Source organism: Coccinella septempunctata, chromosome 6 (genome assembly GCF_907165205.1).
Source record: "Coccinella septempunctata chromosome 6, icCocSept1.1, whole genome shotgun sequence".
NCBI lineage: Eukaryota > Metazoa > Arthropoda > Insecta > Coleoptera > Coccinellidae > Coccinella > Coccinella septempunctata.
The window spans coordinates 14395351-14419323 of record NC_058194.1 but is presented as its reverse complement, the minus strand read 5'-3'; the positions used below and the strand labels follow the sequence as shown (position 1 = coordinate 14419323).

Below are 23973 nucleotides of genomic sequence, written 5' to 3'. Positions count from 1 at the left end.
GCAGAAGGTTTAAAATGAAAAAGAGTTGAACGGAATTTAAAATAATTGCAAATCTAGACGAAAAACAATAACTAATATCACCAAAGGAATATTTCAAAAAAATTACACAATAGATTAATTCGTCCGTTTCCTATACTCTAGAGACAAGTGTGCCATGCAAAGTGAAAATTGAATTCCTTATGTAGTTTTTCATGGCAATAACGAAATTTCTGCAAGAGATGTGAAAAATATAGATTTTGGAGCTTGAAAGAAAAATCATGATATTCCAAGTACTGGCCTGAAAATATTGAAATTTCATGAGCCGTTTGAAGGAGCCTTCTGAAGTGAACAAGCTCATAAAATTTAATCCATTCCTGGGTTATTGCTACCGCAAATTTAGGCCAATGATCATGAATCACCCCGTATCTCCGAAACTAATAGCCTTAGAATAAAAAACAAGCAAGTTTTCTGAAAGGCCTAGATGACCTGCATTCACCATTAGGCTATGGCCAACGACTCATGAAACACCCTGTATACTCAAACAAAATGAACTTTGACAAACATAAATAAACTAAACAGATACCCCATGAAAAAGCAGCTGAAAAATTGCCTAAGTTTGACTAGTTATAACTACGACATTACTTTGATGATTTTGGATTTTCAACCCGAGTTGCAAAGATCCTGTACCTATATGCATGGCACAGGGTGATTTTATGCAATCTTTGCTCGTTGTGCAGTGTGTGAATGTAAGGCAGTAAAAATTTTCGTTTTTTAGTGGAGAATTCAGGAATAGTACAGGGCTTTAAAGAGTTTTTATTATTTTAACACCTCGGACCATCTTCGCCATTTTCCGCATACAATGCGTTGCTGTGGAAATATCGCTGCATTTCATAAAATCGCTTGAAATATAGCTAGAGCTACAAATTCGACATTTCTTTGCCGATGTTGGATTTTCTGCAAATGATGCAAATCATAATTTTTAGTCTTCACGCAACCGGCCCAGTGTATTTTTTCTTCAGTCTCTTCTTCTTGTATAGGGTGTGAATATAAAGAAGCGAAAAATTGTAATTTTTTTCTGACTGAGGATTCAGTCAGGTCCTTACAAAGTTCTTCTTTATGTTGGGTGGATTGTTAGGTCAATATCTCGGGATTTTTTCGTAATTTTCAAGATTCATTGCGTTGCTACGGAAAAACGCTATTTTATGAAATTTAGTTTTTCTCGTGAAATTCGTCTTTTTTTGAAAAAATAGCAGAAATTGAGTGTAAACTATAATGTCCCTGCCATTTTTTATTTATTACTGTTTTTTCAAGATATATTACGCAAAAGCTCATGAAATTGAAACGCTCACTGTTGTTTTTCGGTAAACAAATGGAGAGAATTCTTTCACATTCGCTATACCATCTACTGCTTCCCGATAAAAATCTTTTCATTGATTTTAATTTATTGATTCTGAAATTAATGATGAAAATTTCTAAAATTCTCCAAGAACTTATATGAAACCTTCTTTCCGCACAACTAAATTCAGATGATGTCAGCTATATTCGGTAAATGTTTCATAAAAAGTAGTGAGAAAAACTGCCACAAGTATCTTCTCAAAAGCAATCGTATCATATCAGGCGGTTTATCCAGTAAGTAACCATTTATGCCATAACAACCATATTATCAATAAGGTGAAAGCCGATATAGTTTTTGGTAAAAACGGATACATAAGATTAAAACTCAGTTGAATGATATTATTATTATTATTTATTCTATATTTATCCATTTGAAGATTCTATTACGAAGCGAAACACGTGAGGTGGTTGAATAACTCATCTATGTAAGTGAAAATGATGCAATTCAGTTTCTAGTTTGATTATGGATTTTCATCAAGTATCGGCCACATAAATTCGATAAATAGAAAATTCCTCTCGAACTCGCTCCCATATAAGTTCCACTGGGAAATACCCCAGAGTTCATCTGAAATGTCGATTAGGGGCTTCTCCTAAGCTTATGTAGTTTATTCTGACGTAGTGAAAGAGATAAACTGGAAAATGCAGGAGTTCAAAGCAACTTGTGCACAAAACATCCCAGTTTTAATATGTGGATAAGGTCACACGAGAGTATATGTATGTGAGAGTAGTGCTAGAATTTTTCTGATATTAACTCCGCAATTTCATTGCAGTAAAATATGATGGTCGGAATGCAAATGACGCGCAGCTTATTTCGAAGTTTACCGATAGGAGGGAAATGCCGGTAACGAAGAAAATTTACTGCTCATCTCGTGACTGGCAACTAGTTCAGCTCCAATTTTAAAATCCGCGATACGGCGGAAAATTGTGAAATGCACGTCTGGATTGAACGTAAGTCGATCAAACTTGAAGTTATCACGAAAGTATGGAATGTTGTCATAGGATCGTATTACTTTGGCTGATATCAATTTGGTCCAAGGGCGGCTCGTCAGAGGAGGCAAGGGAGGCTAAGCCTCCTCATAAAGCTTAGAGCTAAAATACATTCACTTCGGGCATGTCCTCATTTTCAGAAAGTAATTTCTATATAAATTTCCCGAACACCTGAACTAGATATTCAGATAAAAATTAGTTTATTTTTCGTTCCTCCGCTCATAAAAATCCAGCATAACAATCATACAATCCACCGGCCGCGTACGCATCCGCCGCATCGAATGTGAATATTTCCTAGGACTGCCTAGCCTATTCGGACGGAGGCTGTTGGGCCTGCTGCCTCCGTTGATAGTGTAACTCACGCATACGTTCTCTGGACTCGCATACTAACCGAACAAGAATTCAGCTGACTTACTGTACCATATTCGCCCGTAAAATGTACCAGAGGAGGCTCAGCTCCCCTGTTCTCCATTGATTCTTTCGTGCCGTCTTCGACTATCCGTCTGTTCCGATATTCCTGAACAGTACTGTCAGTATTTCAGAAACGATGCCTATTGGCCCAGTCGTTCGAGTTCTATTGTTATTCGATTGCGGGCTAGTACTAGCAGCAATATCGGAACAGGCCCAGTATTTGCTTGATCTCCGACGGTAGGGGCGTTGTCCGGCGGTAGTTGTTATGATTTCAATTTTCAATTTGAATGTAACGACTTCGTGGAGAACTGGAACTTCGGGAAATTTGTGATATATTCTTGTTAAGATAGGTTGTTCTGTTAGGGCGTTAGGGGTAAGTACTGATACGGATCAAAAAATAAAATGGAATTGAATATTGAGAATTAACTGTACACGTTGTTAAAACCTTCACAAGACCTCCACCAAATTTAATTACACTAAAGTCTACCGAAAATAGTCAGAATAGAGGTTTCAGTGTTGTTTGGTACGATAAATGTGATTGGTTAACTGGATCGATCAAACGGGAAAAATTATTTTGCTGGCCATATTTACTATTTTCTCATCAAACAGAATATACTTCATGGTTCAAAACGGGGTTTTCAGATTTGAAAAATATACCGCGTTCTATCGAAAGGCATAACAAGTTAAAGGAGCATATAGCATCCCCTTGCATTGAAAATTAGTCTTAGAACTGGCAACTTTTCATTATATTGAAGAAGTATACTTTATTGACTGATAAAAGTTTGTTCCAACACTCCTCGAAAACTATTAGCCTCCTCAGCTCTCATGACCACGAGCCGCCACTGATTTGGTCTAGTATATTGCCGGGATATTTTCTTTCTGAGATTTGTAACAAAATTACTTATTCAATTTTTTTAGGTCCTTGAAGTACCTTATTCAACATATACGTTTGATTATTCTGCAATCTGACACTAACTTTTTGCTGTCCATTACCTGCTGACCTATAGCTTTATTTTTAAAAAGGACATTTTACTATTCCAATCTTGAACTGTAACTTGTCCGACTTCAAAGTCGTAATTTAACGAAACATATTTTTGAAATATTATGTGGCCCTTCTACGCCTCCGTAGTTTTGCCCAACTCTCCCATATGTTATTATTATTAAATTGATGGTATGAAATCCGAAACGCAGCATCAAAATCAAAATACTTTCGAGTACTAAACTTTCAGTAAATGAGTTCATGTTGAAATTCGGTTCGTCATTGGGGAATCTGAAGAGCTTTCTAAATAATAAAGTATTGAAAAATGAAATTTTACACGTGTTCCACTCCTCTTAAAAGCTGGGACCGCTGACTCGTAATTCCTCATTTAGGTCCATCCATGGGAAAATTGTATTTGAGAGTATATCACGCGTCAACTAACTTTTGTTTCGGATAAGTTTGTAATTAGTTTACGCAATCTGTTACTTCCCACGGAGGGTGATTCGCGGGGGCTGCTTATTTGGTTCAGTGTAGAATATTATTACTTCAGTTCAAAACCGTGTTCATTTTAAGCATTGGTTGCTAGTGTCGGCACTTTTCTACGGCATATTCTTGTGAAACCTTCAAGTGTGGGTATATTCGTTTGCTGCCAGATATCAATCTCTCAAATTCAAATTCAATTTTCTTGGCATAACAACTGTTGAAATTGTATTGTTAGTCATTTTATTCAAAGTTTCACAATTCAAAAGGTGAACCAACAGTGTTATACAAGAAGGGTCCATGTAGTGCCCGACTCCCGAAGAGCAAAGCCCTGTGAAAACTGAGGTTTAGTTTCTAGTTCAAGAAGCTGAAAACTAAGTTGTGAGCATTTGCAATATCAAATTCATAGCCAGAGCGACACCCATCCAGTTATTAGCCTAATATTGCATAACGTGATTTTAAGTTACCTTAATTATTTGACCAGAAGGGTAAGAATTATTTGATTTGAATGATTTATATAATTGATCTCTGATTCATAGAATTGACTAACGGCCGTTTTTAATAAACGTATCTATCCATCGTTTCACTTACTGACGATTGGTAACCATTGGTAACCATTCTAAAATATATCTACAGATAGATCATAGAAACGAAATCAGATGGTTTTTCTATCTTCAGTAACTGAAACAATGGATAGATAGGATTATTGAAAACCGCCTATCTAACATAGTGTTAATACTGAAACAACACGACATACCCGGGGACATAATAAGAATAATTAAAGAGCTATACACCGACACAGAAACACAAATACGAATTAAACACACCCTAACAACAAGTATTAGTTCCCCTACAGGAATAAGACAAGGTGACTCTCTGAGTCCAACGCTGTTTAATCTGGTTCTAGATCAGACTATCAAAGAGGTGAAATGGCAGGCATAGACTACAAACTCGGCAATAATAAGATCAGCTTGATTGCCTATGCGGATGACATAGTAATCGTGGTCGAGAACGAGGACGATCTTCAAAGACTCCTTCATCGTTTCCATCTAGCGTCACAAACATATATCATGCAAATATCAACCGTAAAAACCCAATCAATGGTAATATCTAAGGAACCACGTAGATTCAAACTAACCATCAGTGAAAAAACGATACAGCAAACTCTAACATTTAAATCCCTTGGAGTAGACATCACGAGCGATAGGAATCTAACCAAGGAGGTAAAAACACAAGTAACCAAGGGCAATATCAGGAGCTCTCAAAGAAATTGTATGGAAGAACAAATTCATGTCTACTGAGGCAAAAACTCGAATCTATAAAACCTGCGTCCACCCAGTAATGACATACGCCGTCGAAACCAGAGCTGACACATCCATCACAAAGAGATTATTAAGAACATTCGAAATGAAGACCCTGAGAATGATAGCTGGCCCCACACTGGTGGATAGGAAAAGAAATAGTTTGATACGAGAGATCTGTGACACACCGGACGTGGTTAGGTGGACAAGACAACGACAGAGGGAATGGAAAGCACACGTATCACGTATGGAAGATAACAGCGAAAACAGCAAGGGACAATAAACCCAATAGAATAGGGCCTCTCGGTAGACCACCAAAGAGATGGACCTCCATATCTCAGGAAGTCCCAGAGTGAGGAATTAGAGTGTAAACAGGTTTACCTAAACTACTGAAAGAAGAAGAAGCGTGCGTGATCAGGAATGGTTATGAGATGGCCGGTTAAGTTGGGACAGTCTGAATGTTGAAGTCGATGAAAGAAGATATCAACGGAAATATTGTTTTATTCGTAGCAGCCATTATAATACTGACTGCCCCGTTTTTGAGGACCTTTCATAACCATTACAGGTGTTTGGCTATCACAGTAGCATATTCAGATTTTGTGGAAAAAATGTACTTGCATTATTTTGGTATAATTATGAATTGTCAACAAGTATTGGTCACATCAATTCAATATCTTTTAGACTTTTTCTGAATTATAGATCAGTTTGACTTGAAAACTAGTACTTGGATCTATCATGACATTTTGAAGGTTCTGGGCACCAACAGAGAATGTTTTCAATACACATTTTTTGGTTTTCACAAATATACGTTAACATATTTTTTTATTCATTAATGCATCGCTCCTTTTAGATGGCGAAGGTGATAAATAAAAGAAATAAATTCAGAAACATAAAGAATCCTGTCGTTTCAGATGGCACTAGGGTGTATTCCTCTACTGTGCTGACTACTGATATAGAATATTGGGGCCATCAATTCGTTCCATTTTCTTGGAGGTGGGAGTTGTGTTACTCTAATGAGGTCAAATGAGAGCGAAACCATGTTCAGTATCTACTTTTTTACGACGAAGGGGTATTTCTGTTAACACTGTGAGTGATGGTGGTTTGAAGGATCAGTAATCAAATAAAGATTTGATTACTGATCCTTCAAAAAAAGTTCCTGGCTTTGATCTTCCAAGAAAAATTTGGTGTACACTAAATCGACTGAGGACTGGCCATGGTCGGTGTAATAGCATGCTCTTTAGGTGGAATGCTGTTGATAGTCCAAGATGTGAGTGTGGTGCAGAAGAAGAAACTATAGACCACTTTGTGAAGAGTTGTAGAATATATCATTTTCAGGGTGGTTTCGAAGGTATTCATTCGGTTACCGATTCTTTTTTGAGATGGGTTACTAATTTCAAAATTATTTAATGACTAATATAAAATTCAATACACCCCTCTCGTTTTTTTTCTTTCTTTTTTGTTTTCAGATTATTCTTCGTCAACCATCATAGTAGAAAGAATGGGAGGAAGTTTTTGGATTTTGTCATATGAAGAAGATGTCCTTCAATTTCAATTATTTTCAGCTTATTCTTTACACAAATACATCATCATTACACTTATACGGGCAAACAGAGAGTTTTTTCTGAGGTTTTTATCTCTGTTTTTTTCATGTATCATACGAAGATATGTATGGTACCCCGTTGACATTTTTCCTCTGCTTACACTGAGATCTGGAACGAGGAACAGGTTTTTAGGATCTGTCTCTTGTTCCATTTCTCTACACCCGCTTCATTGTTATTTCAGATTGTAAAAGTTTGTAACACTTTTTTTGAAAAGAATATATATATATATATATATGGTGGTTTGCTAGTTCGTAGCATTTGTTGATTTTATATCTATCAGCGAGTTCTATGTATCTGAATTAATTTTGTGTTTTTGAATATTTTATACTATACAGAGTCAGCCATTGAAAAGTAAACAGCGGCTTTGTAGTTCGGCAGCACCGAATTATACAAAAATGCCCTTACACGTCAATTTTTGATTTCAGGGGAACAACCAAAATTAATTTCAAAAAGGAATCGCCTATATAATCAATAGAAAAGTAAGTGATACCTTCATTTGAAAGGCCTTTCTATTCTGAGTTTAGCATATTGAATCTTTTTTCATTCAATCTATTGGTTCTCGAAATATTCACATCTCTGTGTTAATCAATCGAATTTCCACTCATGTATTCTGCAAATTCGATGACTAATCTACTGTACGGTCCCTGCCCTGGCTATCTTTGAAATATAAACAAATTATTAAAAATTTTTCAGCGAATGAATAAACTTTATTTACACCTTAATTGTGAATAAAAGGAACAAACAGTAATATTTTGATGTCTGGTGTATGGCAGTCATTGAATAAATTGGTTCACGAATATTTAATTGATTCACACAGCATGATTAACAAAATGACCCATTCAACTTCTTAAATCTCAAAAACGAATGGATTGAATGAATAAGATTGGACTAGGGCATGGGATGAGAACGTTCCAGTTGATGTGATCTATCTAGATTTTTCTAGAGCATTTGACCGTGTCCCACATAAACGTCTACTTCATAAGCTGGACCATCTGGGGCTGAGAGGGGGTCTTCTTGAGTGGATTCGTGCGTTTTAGACCAATAGAACTTTTAGAGTAAGGGTTGGTGATGTTTACTCATCTTCTGAGTGGCATGTTCTGAGTGGTGTCCCTCAGGGATCGGTTCTCGGTCCCATTCTGTTCCTCCTATATACTTCTGATCTCCCTGGTTGTTTTTTGTCGACATGAGCTATGTATGCGGACGATACCAAGATTTATAATTTTCCCCTTCTCAACCCTACAACTCTCCAGCGGGATCTTGACAAACTGTCCGCTTGGTGTCGGGAATGGTTGCTTCCACTAAACCTAGACAAATGTCATGTGCTGCATATGGGCAGAAATAATCCGCGACTGTCCTATGTAATTGACGATTATTGTATCTCTCCTGTCACCAGTCAATGTGATTTGGGCTTGACCATAACTAGCGATCTGAGCTGGTCCACCCATGTTGCTTCAATTACAGCTAAGGCCCGTCAACTTACCTACTTGGTTCAGAGATCCTTCCGAGGCTCTGACAGATCAGTTTGTAAACTGATATATGAGTCTTACATACGCCCTATCATGGAATACGCTGGTCCAGTATGGTGGACTGCCCTTGTTGGAGAGATAAATTCTCTCGAGTCTATCCAGAGATGGAATACCAGAATTCCATATGGAATCGTCCGACCTGATTATGAGACCCGCCTTCGTCTGAACAACATGACAACATTTGCGGATAGACGCACTAGAGGTGACCTGATATTCACATACAAGTGCATGCATGGAAATTTTGGTCCTCAGGTGGAAGCCATATTCTGTAAAAATATCAATAATCTTCGAGGTCACGATTTCAAATTGAGGAAGGAGAATTTCCGGACCATTCCAAGGCAGATGTTCCTACCCAACAGAGTGTTCTCATCCTGGAATAGACTTCCCAGTTCCGAGGTCAATAGCTCTACCACCAATAGCTTCAAAAATGGACTAGACAGACTGAGACAACTTTAATGGTGAAGAAATGTTCGCTGTGTTGGTGCCGAATTTTTGTGTCCTGGGTGTGTTACATTTGAAATGATTCGATATATTTTTTTTTTTTATATTCATTCACTAGTTTATCTTTATTTTGGGGAAGTGTACGTTGAATTTTTTTTATATGTAAGCTTATTTGAGTTTATAGGTATTTACCTCAACTCTAACTGTATGTTTAATAATAATAATAATAATAAGAATCAAATATCTTGAACTCAGAATGAAAAGGCCTTTCAAATGAGGTATCAATTACCCCATCTTCTTTATCCAAAATATGTATAGTGGTTGGTAAAACTAAGGGTTTTGAATTTTTCCGAGCGTTTTTATATAATTTGATTCTGCCGACCTACAGAGCCGCCGTTTCGTTTTCAATGGTCCACTCTTTATATAGAGAGTGTAACGCGACGGCCGACTGCGATTAAGCTGTAAACAGCTTTTCCACGCAGAACGATAAGAGGATTATTGGGTTGCATTCTCGATAGATTTCAAAATATACAATGTGTACAAAAATTTGTGGAATAGCACAATCTCACTTTCTACAGAACAGACTGAGCACAATCTTGTAACATATTCTGTATGCCTTTTTATACCTGTAAAATAATTTGGAATTATTTTCCATGTTTATAATTTTATTGATGTTGTATGATCAAGGATGTTGGGTTGATTGTTTGGGAATTTAAATTCATGTGTTATAGCTAATGATAAGATATTGATTAGAAGATAGAGTATTGGCTTGTTGTTTCGATTCTTTTAGATAAGATTATTGTTTTATTACTGTCCTACTTGCAGAAAATTAATAAAATTCTTTTAGAGCATCGATCCGAGCCTTTATTTAATATCAGAGAAAAGAAAATTATATACCTAATGATATATTCCGTTTTTTCGAAACTTGGAGAGTCCTTGGGAAAACTGAAAACTCCGAAATGAATAAATTTAATGTTTCTGATCGGGAATCGAGGAACAATGGATATCCACATCCTCTACTGAGCGTTCAAATGTAGATAATTTATTCATCACCTATTCGAACAGCATTATTAGCTTTATTTCAAATGGGACACCATATATTTTTGTTCTCCATACATCGTATAAATTTAAGCATCCTACTCGAGAGAATTGAAGACCCTATCAACTGAAATGTTTCTACGCTCATGAATTTACGACCCAAAGTCGGCTTTGTAAGCAAAATCGACCTATCTCAGTGTTTCCCAGGAGAACCTCTTAATATTGAAGATCTTTCAGATCGACTACGAATTGGGGCACCCTGTTTGTTTCTATTGTGCGTAGACGTGGCGAATGCGATTGACATTCGATTAAACTCATTTATTTCCTTTCATTCATTCATTTTCCTTCAAAGAATCTGTGGCCTATTCAATTCATAAGAACTCAATTTCACCTCAGGGAATGTCTTGCGGTTGCACCTGCAAAAATTGGTATGTCTATTCCGTTTCTGGTATAGTACCTTAGTATTATTCGACGAGCATATTATGATGGCTCTTATTCACGTGCAGGAAAGTTTACCGAAAGAAACAAAATCTACTGAATATAGGCCCTGATAGCCATACTATGGATTTCATCCACGACTGTGAAAATTTTTTCTGAAATATCTCATCTTATTTTCAATAATATGTGTTTTCATTTCCATGTCTAGATTCTTGCCAGAGCAACTCCTGATATTTCACAACAATATCTCTACGTTTAGAACCGATTTCTGCTTGGGTTCTACTCGCTCAGAGTTGAGTTTTGTCTTGCTTAAACCATAAATGTATTTATGTTTGTGATTATGACTATGAAGTTTGATATACCAGTGAATGATGGCTATGAATCATTAGGGATCAGTGAATTTTGATGGACAATTGTTGAATGATATATTTTATTCATTTGAGACGATTGGGACGCAAACAGGTGGAAGCTTAACACTCCATTCACAAATTCAAAACATTTACCATACGTGCTGAATTAAAACATTTCAACTAAATTCATACATCATATAAAAGTAAGGGGTGAAAAGTAGGTGTGAAAAACTAATTGGAATTTTTTGAATCTAAATAGGGCACTATTGAAAGCATCGATGTCGTAGGAACAGATATTGGACATCGTTACCTTCCACACAGTGGTGATTTTTTATAATAATCATTCTACGAAATCGAACAGCAGAATAATTATTATCGTTATCTCAGTCTCATTCATTTCACTGGAAATCAACTGATTGAAAAGTTTCCACGACACCATAGTATTTACTATAAATTGATACAACAAGAATATGATCGTTCAATTTTTCACGGTTGTTTGGAGTCCATATCTTGAAGTTGTTCTGAATTCCTGAATAATTATATTCAATAATATCGTTGATATAATCATTTTTATGAAAACTTGTTGACAAAAGGATTTACTATGTTTTCAGTAGTGCCGCATTTGAATGGAGATTCTTGAGGTGTAACTACTTCCTCTTAAGTCTTGAGACACCAGTCTAACTAATAGACTCCGTCAAGATGACGCTCATTCTGCGATCTCACTCGAGTAAAAGTTTTGGAAACGTCAAATTTTGTGTATGGTCGGACCCTGACTCAAGATGTGAACTGACAGTATTTTCTTTTTTGTGCTTCCAAAAATCGGCAGTATCGAAGAAAAATATTGAATCCATGGAAGAAGTGGTCAACTACTATAATGATGAAATCGATCACTTCAAAGAACAATAATGTGACTTGATATGTCCGTTCTTATGAGATCGAAAAGTCAACTTCATTATACTCCATTGGAATCCAAAGTGATGAAAAATATTGAGCGAAAATAAAAAGAGTAAATTCTCTTTTCCTTTTGTGATTTCAAGTCTATCTCAAGACCATTACTCAAGACATTCCTAAGTTGAGTTTCAAGACTCGCTTTTTGAGATAGTATCAAACTGATAATGACTTATATGGGTTTATTAATAAGCGGTAATCTTGGGAAGCTGTTACTATCTTGAGAAAGTATCAACTGAGATAGATCTTGAGACCCATTTTGAGATCTAATTATTGATACGGGCTTTAGAATACCTGCATATCGACTCTCAAAAACCCACAATTCTTTCCTCATAATGACTACAAAAGTTTGTAATGTGATAGCAGCCCATATAAGTACGAAATATTTCTGATTTCGTTCATTTTAGAAAAAAGCTCAATCGATTTATTATTTATTAATCAATGGATCAATTTTTTCATAGCTTGCAAGAATTTTTTGCAACAAAGATTTGATCTGAAGGTTTATAAATAATCCTAAATTATCTCTTTTTGATTTTTTAGTTATATAAAGCAAATGCCTTGCTGAAAATTAATCACATCAATATCCATGTATCTATTTCAATGTATTTAAACTAATTTTTTCATCATTGTATAAACATAAAAACAAAGGTACCTACCTACTTACATTACATATCGATCGAAGTTCTCAATGAAGTTTTCGGACAGAACCTCCAAAAATAGGAACAGGGACAAATGAGTTGCTATCGCGATGGGATAGGTTTTTCTGAAAATACGTTCCCCTGTGCATTTTTGATTATAACATAATCTACCAAATAACTGTAGCTCATAATTTCAGTTGAACGTTGCCCTGTGTACCATGTCGTTTCCGATAATCGGATTAATTTTTTCCAACATGTGTTTCACATCCAAAATCTGGGGTGCAGTGTGTTTATGAATCCAATTCACGTTTTTCGCGCTCCCGTGTTCTACATTCATAGTAATTCTTTCCGTGTAGGGAATAAAACTACATTTAATTGGATCGGCTCTGGTATAATACTTTCAACTCTTGAAATGTAGCGGATATTTTTTTGGAATGATATTTGGTTTGATGAATATTTTATGAAAATCTGGTATATATTTATTTTCATCTGTTTTTTATGGCTATAAAACGTATATTTTCGCACCAATTAGTTTTCAAAACGTTACGAAGAATTATTTCGTTTAATTTTAGTAATCATTTTCATAAATCTGTTTCTACATAGATACCTGTTTTACTAATATAAAATACAGGTTTTTTCAATAAGAACTTGACATATCTATAGTCCATTCAAGAATGATTCACATCCTAGTAGGTCTTGAAAGTCCAGGCGCAGCTTAATATCTGGGATCTGGGCACAAAAAGTCTTCGAAAATTTCTGTACTTTGAATCACAGAACTGGAATATGTTAATATAACCTAGAAAAGTATATGAAAATAAGCAATATTCAGATTTGCAGCATATTTCAGCATTCAAAATTGACACAAATATGTCCAAGCATAAACAGCTGTACAAAATTGAAATAACGGTCGGTAAGTGTATAGATTCATATATAATAGGTCTATAGATCAATGTTTATTCACAATACCAACATGAATTCCGCAAACAAAATCTCAACTTATGGGCTATTACCAAATTAAATTCGATTTTCCATAACCACCCGAGATGTGGACTATAATAACTTGGGCAATTGTTACAATAAATTCCATTTCACTCAAAAATCGTTTCAAAATACCTTATTAGGTAAAATCAAAGTACCTTATTAGGTAAATTCACTATGGAAATGGTGGATCTGTAAAAGTTTTAGAGATCGGTCAACAGAATCGACAGATGTTAACAACTAAATTTTGGCCTATTGTTGAAGATATGGATATCACCAATATGTGGTTTCAATAAGACGGTGCCACAAGTCACACATCTACCGAAACAATGGATTTATTGCAAACCAAATTTCCTGATCGCATAATTTCACGAAATTCAGCCATTAAAGGGCTAGCTAAATCATGCGATTTAACACAGCTGTAACCGTGGTCGTGGTGGACATTTATAAGATATAAGTTTCTATTCATAATTGCCATACCATACTTTTCTGAATAAACTGAAAATTTGAATCATTGTCATCTCGATTTATTGTTTTATTTTGATTAACAAAACAGAGTTCTTGTTGAAAAACCCTATATATGATTGAAAGTATAGATGATTTTACTGAATAAGTATACCGTTATTATAAACCGTTTTGCCTGATGCCAGTATGAACCGTTTTTTTCTTATCGAGTTTTATTAATCAGGATTAATGTTATGTCATACCTTTTGTACAATATACACCTTTCGTTTTATTCAAGGATTAGTTAACCCTCTAATACCCAAGTCCGCCTTGAGACTGGTTGCATATAAGTGGATAAAAAATTATTCTGCCCATGTCCGCCTTCAGTATAGGTTCATTTTGTGAGAATAGGTGTTAATGTAAATCAGTTAACTATTTGCGAAAAGAAGATGTAGATTATACATAAGCTAATTTGAAACTATACGGAAATAATTTCAAAAAAGAAAAAAAAACTTGGGCATTAGAGGGTTAAACTAGAAATATTTCTTCGTGAAAACCCATATATATATATATATATATATATATATATATATATATATATATATATATATATATATATATATATATATATATATATATATATATATATATATATATATATATATATATATATATATATATGAACCCGTAGTGCGTTGTTACCTCCGTTAAATTCATTGGGCGACCTGACCTCCGGGTGAAGGAGTTATATAATTGGAATAATTTTTGTTTATATATGTAGAGGGGAAGGTAAATAACAGGGGTACCTAAAGAGGGGAAAAGATTTTTATCGAAAAATTTTTCTTCGAACGAATCAGACCTTACTACCTCCGCATATATTTCTTATTAGTAGTGCGCTCTCACCTCCCGCAACGTTGCCAGATTTTAGGAGGACAGAAAGTAAGATAGCTCGAATTCTACTCATATATAGAATACAGCTGCTCTTCCGATTCATTCACACATAGTGAAACCTGTAAATAGTTCGAGAACGATAGTAATACTAATAAACTTCATACGCTAATAATTGATTGATAAGGTTCGTGATCTCGGTGTAAATGAATTTGGACAGTTTTGAATAAATATGCTTATGTCTACGATACTTCGTCCGATAGGGGAGTCTAATACTATATAGGTCCCAAAATGAATGATACATGAAAATGAAATTTTTCGTGACATATAAGATTAATTCAAAAGACAATTTTACCGCATTTGTTCTGGTATGAAATAGTAGTCTAATTTTTGGGCATTATATTCACGACATTAGGAACTCCATATAAATGTTTTTCCCGAATGAATCAATAAAGATATACGTTTTACTTTCAGCTTCTATACTTCATTCACTTTCATTTTAGCACTGGATTGGCCATGGAAATTGGATACCTTTCACTCTGTATGGTACCAAAATATTGGGTTAAGACGCTTGTCAAAATATTCTTGAGTTTTAAATCAGTGCTACGTAGTCCGTTCTACGTGAGACTCTCAGTAATTACGTATTTCATCACAATGTCAAATCACTTCGGAAAATATTAAGTCGAAAATATGTAACGAACATAATTGACGTTTATACAAACTGATTGAAGACATTCCAAATCTATTTATTTATATGGAAAATACAAGTGATCAGTAGCTTGAGGAGAGTTTCTGTTGTTTATCTTCTTTGGCTGGAGGTTGAAGACGTTACATCAGTTGTAGAATTCAAAAAAATCAACCCGAAGATGAAATGCATTTGATGCAGTGTTAGCATTGAGTTGAATAATCAAAGGTGGTAGGGAATGGGTATCTCTTGAAGAAATGAATGGATAATTACAAGAATGTTGAATTCTTCAACCAAAATCACCTTGCGTGAATGGTAGTCAAAATAATTAAAAGAAGTTTGAAGCAAGAGGAGCTTCACCTCACAAAACAACTGGCTCGTATTCATGTCTGTTTATTTTCAATACATTGATATAATGATAATAATTGTACAGGGTGTGGCGTAATGAATGAAAAATATGGATCCTGCGGGTAGAGGACTCTATGGCGGTTCAGATAAATATATTTTACGTTTGGTAAAAGTGCCTTGGTTTTCAAGATATTATTATATAAATAATAATAATAACTGGATATTGACATTTTTCATCATAGCGGATCAAAAGAAACTACTTGATTTAATGGCATTTCTTAAATGCTCGAGGAGTCTTTTGCGATTTTTCAGTACACAGGGTGTTTCACAAGTAAACGGACAAACGAAAACCGTGATTAGAGGGAATTGAGCTGAGTTCGTTCAACTATAACTCCAAATAATTTAGTTGTATTCGGCTAAAAACTCATTATCCGCTTAAGCTTGTAAGTTTCAATAAATCAGAACATTAAAAGTTGACGAACACAGGACCGGACTCATTGAGGCTATATTCAAACTTAAACTCATGCAAAACACTCTGTTTGTAGTTTTTTTCGTCATAATTTTGAATTTTTCAGGTATCTGCATAGATTTTCTCAAAATCAATGAAATTTTGGTATGCTTTATCAGTGGATAATTTTTAATGAATAATTGTTTGGTGGTGAAATGCCTCTAGAAAAAACAGTGCTGCATATTGACTTTTACTTCACAATAATTAATGGTATGAATATGATCGCCAATCGGATGTGGAAATCTAAAAATGGAATTGGAAATGTTCAACTGAATTTTTTCGTTTTTGATATTTTAGCCTATCTGGTTATTCAGATAAATCATTCACAGTGATAATAAACTTTATTATTGATAATGAACAAAAATAGCAATAAAAAACTACGCTATCATGAAAATGATAATTATAACTTGATATCTTCCGAATGAATCGCTTTTTATGGACAACGTGGACCTGAAGTAATTTTCCGAATTGATTTTCACCTCATTTGGTCTTTTAGTGAAGGTAATGATTGGCACTTCGAATAAGTATGATAAATACACTTTCGGATTCTTCACTTATTCCGTTATATTCATTATTGGATCTATGGAAATCTATGGATTGGTCTGGTCTTATTACAATTTGTTATTGAAACATTGATGATATTCATGCACCAGCAAAAGTATTTATCAGTATTTCAGGCCATTTCATTAGAAGGGTAGGACCCCAACATTGGACTGCTAGATCTCCAGATCTGACACCCCCCGATTTCTTTCTTTGTTTTCATTCACACAACTAGTTGTCCATAAAAAAATAGATTAATTCTGAAGATCAAGTTTTAATATTTAGTTTCAAGATAGCGTAGTTTTTTCATCCATATTTGTGCATTATCAATTTTGAAACATTTTATCATTGTGAATGACTATTTTGAAGACTGAATATGGTATAATTGTTGAACACATTCATTTCATTTCTTTGAAAAAAAAATCAATAAAGAATTTCTATTTTTCATGAAGTGCTCTGTTCCTTAGAGGCGTCTGACCAAAACAATTACTTCTAGAACATGATCAACAGGTGGGGTAACCCAAAAATCAATTCATTTTGAGACAATAATAATGCAGATAACAAAAAAGTTTAAATTATGATTAAAAAACTACATACACGGTGTTTTTATGAGTTTGAAGTTAAGTAAAGACTCACTGAGCCCGGTCCTGATGTTTGTCGAATTTAAATGGTCTGTTTCAATGAAATTAACAACTAAAGGCTAAATATAAATTTTCAGTCGACTTGATAGAGAATTTCAGGAGTTATAGCCGAACGGAAATTCGAGAAATTTCAAAAAACACTGAAGAAACCTATATATAGGGTGCCCCAAAACTATTGAAACAAACGTCACACCACGATAGAGTAGATCAAATACTATCGAATGACACCAACATTAGTTGAGCGAAAATGTACGGTTTCTGAGAAAACCTAACCTAAAGTTGCCGATTTTCGAACTATTTTTTCAATCACAAGGCAAATTTGTGATTAAGGATAGCGTTTTTCTCCCATATTATCACCCCTGTTTAATCTGAGTATTAAAAATCATGTAGAAAAAACAATTGTTTCAATTAACATCAAATTAGGTCGAGACTTAGGTTATGGTTATCGATTAACTACTTAAAATAATTTCAATTAGGGGAGATAAAACAATAATCTTAGTTCAATATGATTTAAAATCGATATCCTTCTTCACAAACTGGCCCTGTTATTAAGAAAAATAGTTCGAAAATCGGGAACTTAATTATTTTAATAAAATTCTGATTATTTTGGAAACGGTACGTTTTCGTTGAACTAATGTTGGTGTCATTCGATAATATTTGGTTTACTCTATCGTGGTGTGACGTTTGATTCACTAGTTTTGGGACACCCTGTATATGGGGTGATTTTGAACTCAGCGCAATGCCCTCTATTCACGGTTCTCATTTGTCTGTTTACTCGTGAAACACCCTGTATACTCTTTGTACTCTGAAAATTTTGAAACAAATGCCCTCACCCTCATATGAAAATTCAAATTCTTCTTGTTGTAGAAACGTTCGTCCACGTCCAGAGACTCTGGTTCATCCCCCCGACCCTGGTTACATTGCCCGTTGAAAATGAAATCGGCATCTGTTTACTGCAAAACACGTGTTAATGCTGATACGAAGGGTTCAAACTTTTCTACCTGATTCGAGCTTTTTAGGAACGAATTGCTCAAGATGAGTTCGAGTAACATTTCGTTTTGCGTGTTATATTGGATAAAATTGAATTAATGCCATGGATGCTTCGAGAATTATTGATGTCCAGAATGATGAAAATTTTCAGATTTCATTGAAACTCTTGCGAAAACTGTCTCGTATATTGTCAAGTTTAGATTTTAATTCATTCAGAACTTTGAAGTTCGACAAATAATGATGTAAATAATTCAATATTATATTTGCCTCAAGACTCGAAACTTTTCGAGAAACGATTTATTTAATGATTAGATGACGAATAAATAAAAAAATTATGTGTGTTGATATTATATTTTCATTCATTGAAGAATATTTAGAATAATGAAGTTCAACAAATGATACGAACAAGATACTTATTCAATTAACCCCATGATCCGAAACATTTCAGAATTTATTTCGTGTTTAGATAATCCGCTGCATATCGTTGTTCACAATACGACTGTCAATTTAGAACCAATCATAGAACGATTTAATTAATAGAGCAATAGCTTTCGAAAATGTTGGTCAGTCTATGAACTGACAACTCATTTTGTCAAATGATGGATTTCAGTATCAGACTGCTATATAGTATGATGAGAGTTCAAAAAAATTTGTATGGACTACAGAATTTAGATGGTTGATATTCCGTGTCGCTAACAGTCTCATTTCCTTCAGCGTAGTTCTTGTTTTGAAGAAAAAGTAGTAGATTCTCGCGAAACTCTACATGTATAGCAGTTGTTCAGTTCAGGATTAAAGTTTATCCTAGATTGATTTTGACATTTCAGTTCAGTTCTGTCAGATCAATCTAGGATCATCTTAAATCTCGGCCTCATCCTGAACTGAACAACCGGGCCTTATAATAATAGCAACGTAGCATTCATTAAGTCGGTATATTATTGGAATAATACTAATTTTTTATAGCGGAGAATAGTGGTTTTCAGCCTCGGTAGGTATTCACGAAATTCATTTTATTATGTTTTTTTAAGGTGAATCGGCCCGAAATCTTGGATCCCCCGACCTGCTAGTTTCTTATACTTCTATGACAATAGCATAATAACTCAAATTTCAACATTTTCACAGAAATTTTTGAATTTAAGGGAGAGACACATTGAAAAAATCGATAGCAATTTACCGCCTAAACTACGAGCTTGCCGAAGTTGAAACTGGTAACAATCTACTCAGTGCTTCATAATATGTATAGTTTCATGACTCAGTGTTTTTTAGAACCTGTAAAAAAATTAAAAACTGTAAACTCGTCATCGCCTTCCAAAGGCTGTATTTTGGAAGGGCTGTCGATTTGGCAAAAAATTTTCATTAAGGAATCATCTCCCTTAGTCCTTCGCATTTGTTTACAGATATCCTGTATATAGATATATTTTATCCATGTACCTATTTATTTTGGATAGTAGAAGTTTAATTTCGAAGACCAAAACAAAAAATGTCAATTGCACCTGATTTGTTGATTAAAAGAATCATTTATTTTGAATAATAAAACAGCATGCGAAAATACTTAAATTAACTTTTGTCTTTCTCCTTTCATCATGCGTCCATCATAGTGTCCGCTGTTCATCATAGCTTTTGGGAATTTACCAACCAATCATCTGTATATCAATCATATGTATCCGAGTATGTATCTATATTATTAACTTCATTTTGTAGATTCATCATGTCTTGACAAAAACATGGTTGCAATTTCAAAATATGTTGACTCGAGGCCTTCTAAAGACTTCAATTTTGTTTAATTTTTCCCTTACATCCTGTATGATCTATCGAAAAATGCAAATCTGTTTTGAATAATTCTTCATAAATTCTTACTTTTTTCGATATAATTGGTAATTTTCTTTATGATACATCACTAAAAAATTTAAACCAAGGAGATGGTACAAGCTCTTTAAATTTTCGGGAAAATCCAATATTTAAACATAATCGATAATAAAATAGATGCTTCTGAGCAAAGGATTCCTCAAAATCATTTAGCAATCCGATTTAAGAAAAATATATAGAGCGTTCCATTTGAAATAACACAACAATGTCCAACATTCGGTTTAGCCGACGTTGTTCATTTGTGTGATATTGTAAAATTATTAGCATTTTTTCTCTTGATTCTGAAATGAAAATTTTCGGAATGGCTCATTGTCCTTGAATATTCATCACCATTTACATCTGACTATTCTTTTCCAAAATTTTTTTTTTCTCTGAACAGCTCATTTTATTATATGCAATGTAACAATACTGATTATTCGTTAGTCTAATAGGTAGAATTATCTATATAGATCATTTCCATAGAGAGAAGCAATATTATTATGGACAAGACTCAAATCGATTTGTTTTCAGATAGGTAATGAAATAGTTCACCAAATTCAGAATTATAGTGTTAGCTCGAGATGAAAGAAGTTCAACGGTTGCATAGATACACACGATGGAATATAAACAGTCATAATCCCATTCGAGAGAGCCAAGATTGGTTTTCTTTCACGTGATTCTTTCCCCTACAGAAGAATGCGATCAAAAATCGTTGAGATATGCCGCCTGGATTGCAATAATGGAGGAGATAACGCGCTGCGCCTCTATTCACTTAATTCCTCCGTATTCTGATATTCCGCCTGTCTACATCTGCTTGGACAGTACAACGTTGCCATTTTCGGAGGTGCTAACGAGCAAAGAGTCCCGCAGAGCAATTCTTCCATATACAGCTCAGCACACTAGCGCCAGTGATATACACTCGAACTAAAAGATTGTTCAGTACATAAAGGGGGTGCGTTGTGACCTCAAAACGATTTTTTGATATGTTGGTCCCTGAAGCCTCCTGAATCTAACAAGCTAAAAAACAAGGCAAAACGTTGTCACCTCCGATTTCGGAGGTGACAGCGATATATATGAGGTGAGAGCGTTAAACGAGTTACTATTTTGGAGGTGGTATTAACACTTTATAACTATATATATATATATATATATATATATATATATATATATATAGTTATACTCATAACAAGGATGAAATAAAGGTCTTATTCCATTACATAAGTGATCAAATATGTTTTATCCAACACATAACAGTTATCGATTGTCATTATAAATGTAATTTTAGATAAGTGAACCATCAAATAACACACTAGTGTGTTATAATGCATAACTCACTAGAGAGTTATGGATTATAATTCACGTAGACATTATATGTAATATTATATTTATTTATTACTACTCCAAGCAGAATTCACAGTCACACTGAAATTAAAGGAAAACGCTAACAGTTTATTCGAATTTGAAGTCATTATAAAATTTGATGGTTTATCTGAAGCAGACGCTGCCCTATCGGTACAGCTGCTGATAGTTCTGGAAGACTTAGAATCTTATAATTTTTCTGCAATTTGTATTATATTATGCAGCGATTCTTTTAGGTATATTTCTGTTACGATCGAGAACCATCCACTTCAAAGTAACCATGATAGCCCTTGAAGGTATCTGCGACAACGTATTTATTTCCACACATATCTACTGGCTGGTACACCTCCCATTATTAAGAAAGCGGTTAGAACTAGTATTCTCTGGTTTCAAAGACATGATTTTTTACACAGATTGATCGGGTTGACTGGAAATTCTTCTTCAAGTATGGTAAAACAGGTAAAACTTCTCGATTTCTTGGTTTCAGTGCCTGTCAAAACTACGTGAAAATATTTCCCTTTGTCTTGAATGTTTTCTATTTTCCAATTGACAATAATCGCATCTACAAGCACCGCTAATCCCCATTATCAACACAGGTACTCGTCGTCGGGAGCTTCGTTCGAAATATTCTCCATTTCAGGTCGTTTCAATTTCTTGGACTGCTTCAGTTTATATCCCCGTGATTTTCTTCACAAAAAGCTCTTTAGTTTGCCATGTTTTGAAATGTCGATTTTTTTATAAAGGTGAATAGTCGAGCGAAGAATTGGGTATTTGGTCCATAGCGACGATAGGGCTATTTTTTTTTCAAATGTAAAAATAAGCATCTTCTTCCAAAACTTTTATCTTCCGTGGATCCATCCAAAACTCATACATTTTGCACACCTTGTTGCTTCCGTGAGGATATCCTCAGGAACGTAATTTTCATCGGTTTCCTCTATATTATATACTTTTTTTCTTCAGAAAAGCTTCTTATTTTCTGAAGGCAAAAGTGACAAGCAAAGATTATCTAGAGTAGAAAGATGGAAAACGCCCCCATATCTTTAGTGCTAAAAACCGACTATATTTTGGTCAGTGAAAACACATTTGACAATGAGATGGCGCTGAAAACATACGTTTTCAACACAAAAAAACTGTTTAATAATTGAGCGGCGTGAAATTGGAATTCTATTCCTTGTATCTAATTTCAATATCGACTTTGTTGAGATTAGAAAGCGAACATCCTGAGCGACAAAACAAAAGTATGGTTTTGTTTTGTGATCAGAATGTTAGTTTTCATCTGAACATTGTTTGGAATCAATTGATATCAATGAAATACGCTGTTGGATGTGCCGTATTTCAATTTGCAATTTATAAAAATTTGAAATTATCGACAACGAATAGAGGTTTGACTAGGTCACAAAAGTTTATGGTAATCCGCTAAACTTCAAAGGTGTTATTTCTGTGCAATTGTACAATACGTTGTTATGAATTAAATACACTTAGTTGAATTTGGACAATTTATATCAGAAATGAATATGAACCAATATTCAATATACCATCATACCATACAGATTTCATTAACTTACATATTAAGTAGCTACAAAATTTTCAGAACAATAATTGAAAAAAATCTTACGGAGGAAGTCCTGTATGTTAGCCGTCAGTATAGTTTCTTTATGCTTTTTTATGACCTCTTTATATGATTTGGTCTCTTTATGACACTATATACAAATTGATTAATGAATGAACAAAACACATACACAAGGTTTCATAAAACCTTTACTTTTGACAGTCATTCGATTCCCAAAACGAAATCAATAAAACCTTTGCATTTCTGAATAAATTGAATGAGTAGCAATTGAGAATCTTTGAATGGACTTATAAAAGTCATAAATTCCCTTATGGGCCCTTCACGGGGGGGCCAAGGGATGCTTCCTGCATTCAACAATTTACATGGAGGAACTGTTCTCAATTGACTTGCATCAAAATGTTCACTGCACTTGGTGTAGTCAGTAGTTTTTGCGAGCCTTTACGCTTTGAAAATTTTATTCACTTCGGAAAGCTGAAAATAAAAATCAATGAATGACCGAGTCACATGTTACCAGTTTTAATACTTAAATTTTCATTTTCCTTAGTAAAGTAAAAACTCAATTTCGGAAAATCTTTTTCATTTGATCCACAGTTCTTCACCATGCAATAATTTTCGAACGATATTTTAAGTTGTTCACCAAGAAATTAGACAAAAAATTCAATAATCCG

The 23973-nt window shown here is 34.4% G+C and overlaps 1 protein-coding gene and 1 long non-coding RNA gene across 2 annotated transcripts in view; one reads left to right on the top strand and one right to left on the bottom strand.

The window, feature by feature from the left end:
* The window catches only part of LOC123314905 (lachesin-like), a 488081-nt gene that overhangs the window by 57676 nt on the left and 406432 nt on the right, over nt 1-23973 (bottom strand). The gene's annotated exons all lie outside the window — the stretch shown is intronic.
* On the top strand, nt 1928-6595 carry LOC123314907. The gene is made up of 3 exons (XR_006537879.1): nt 1928-2088; nt 2145-2322; nt 6444-6595. It is a non-coding gene; the product is annotated as an uncharacterized LOC123314907 (long non-coding RNA).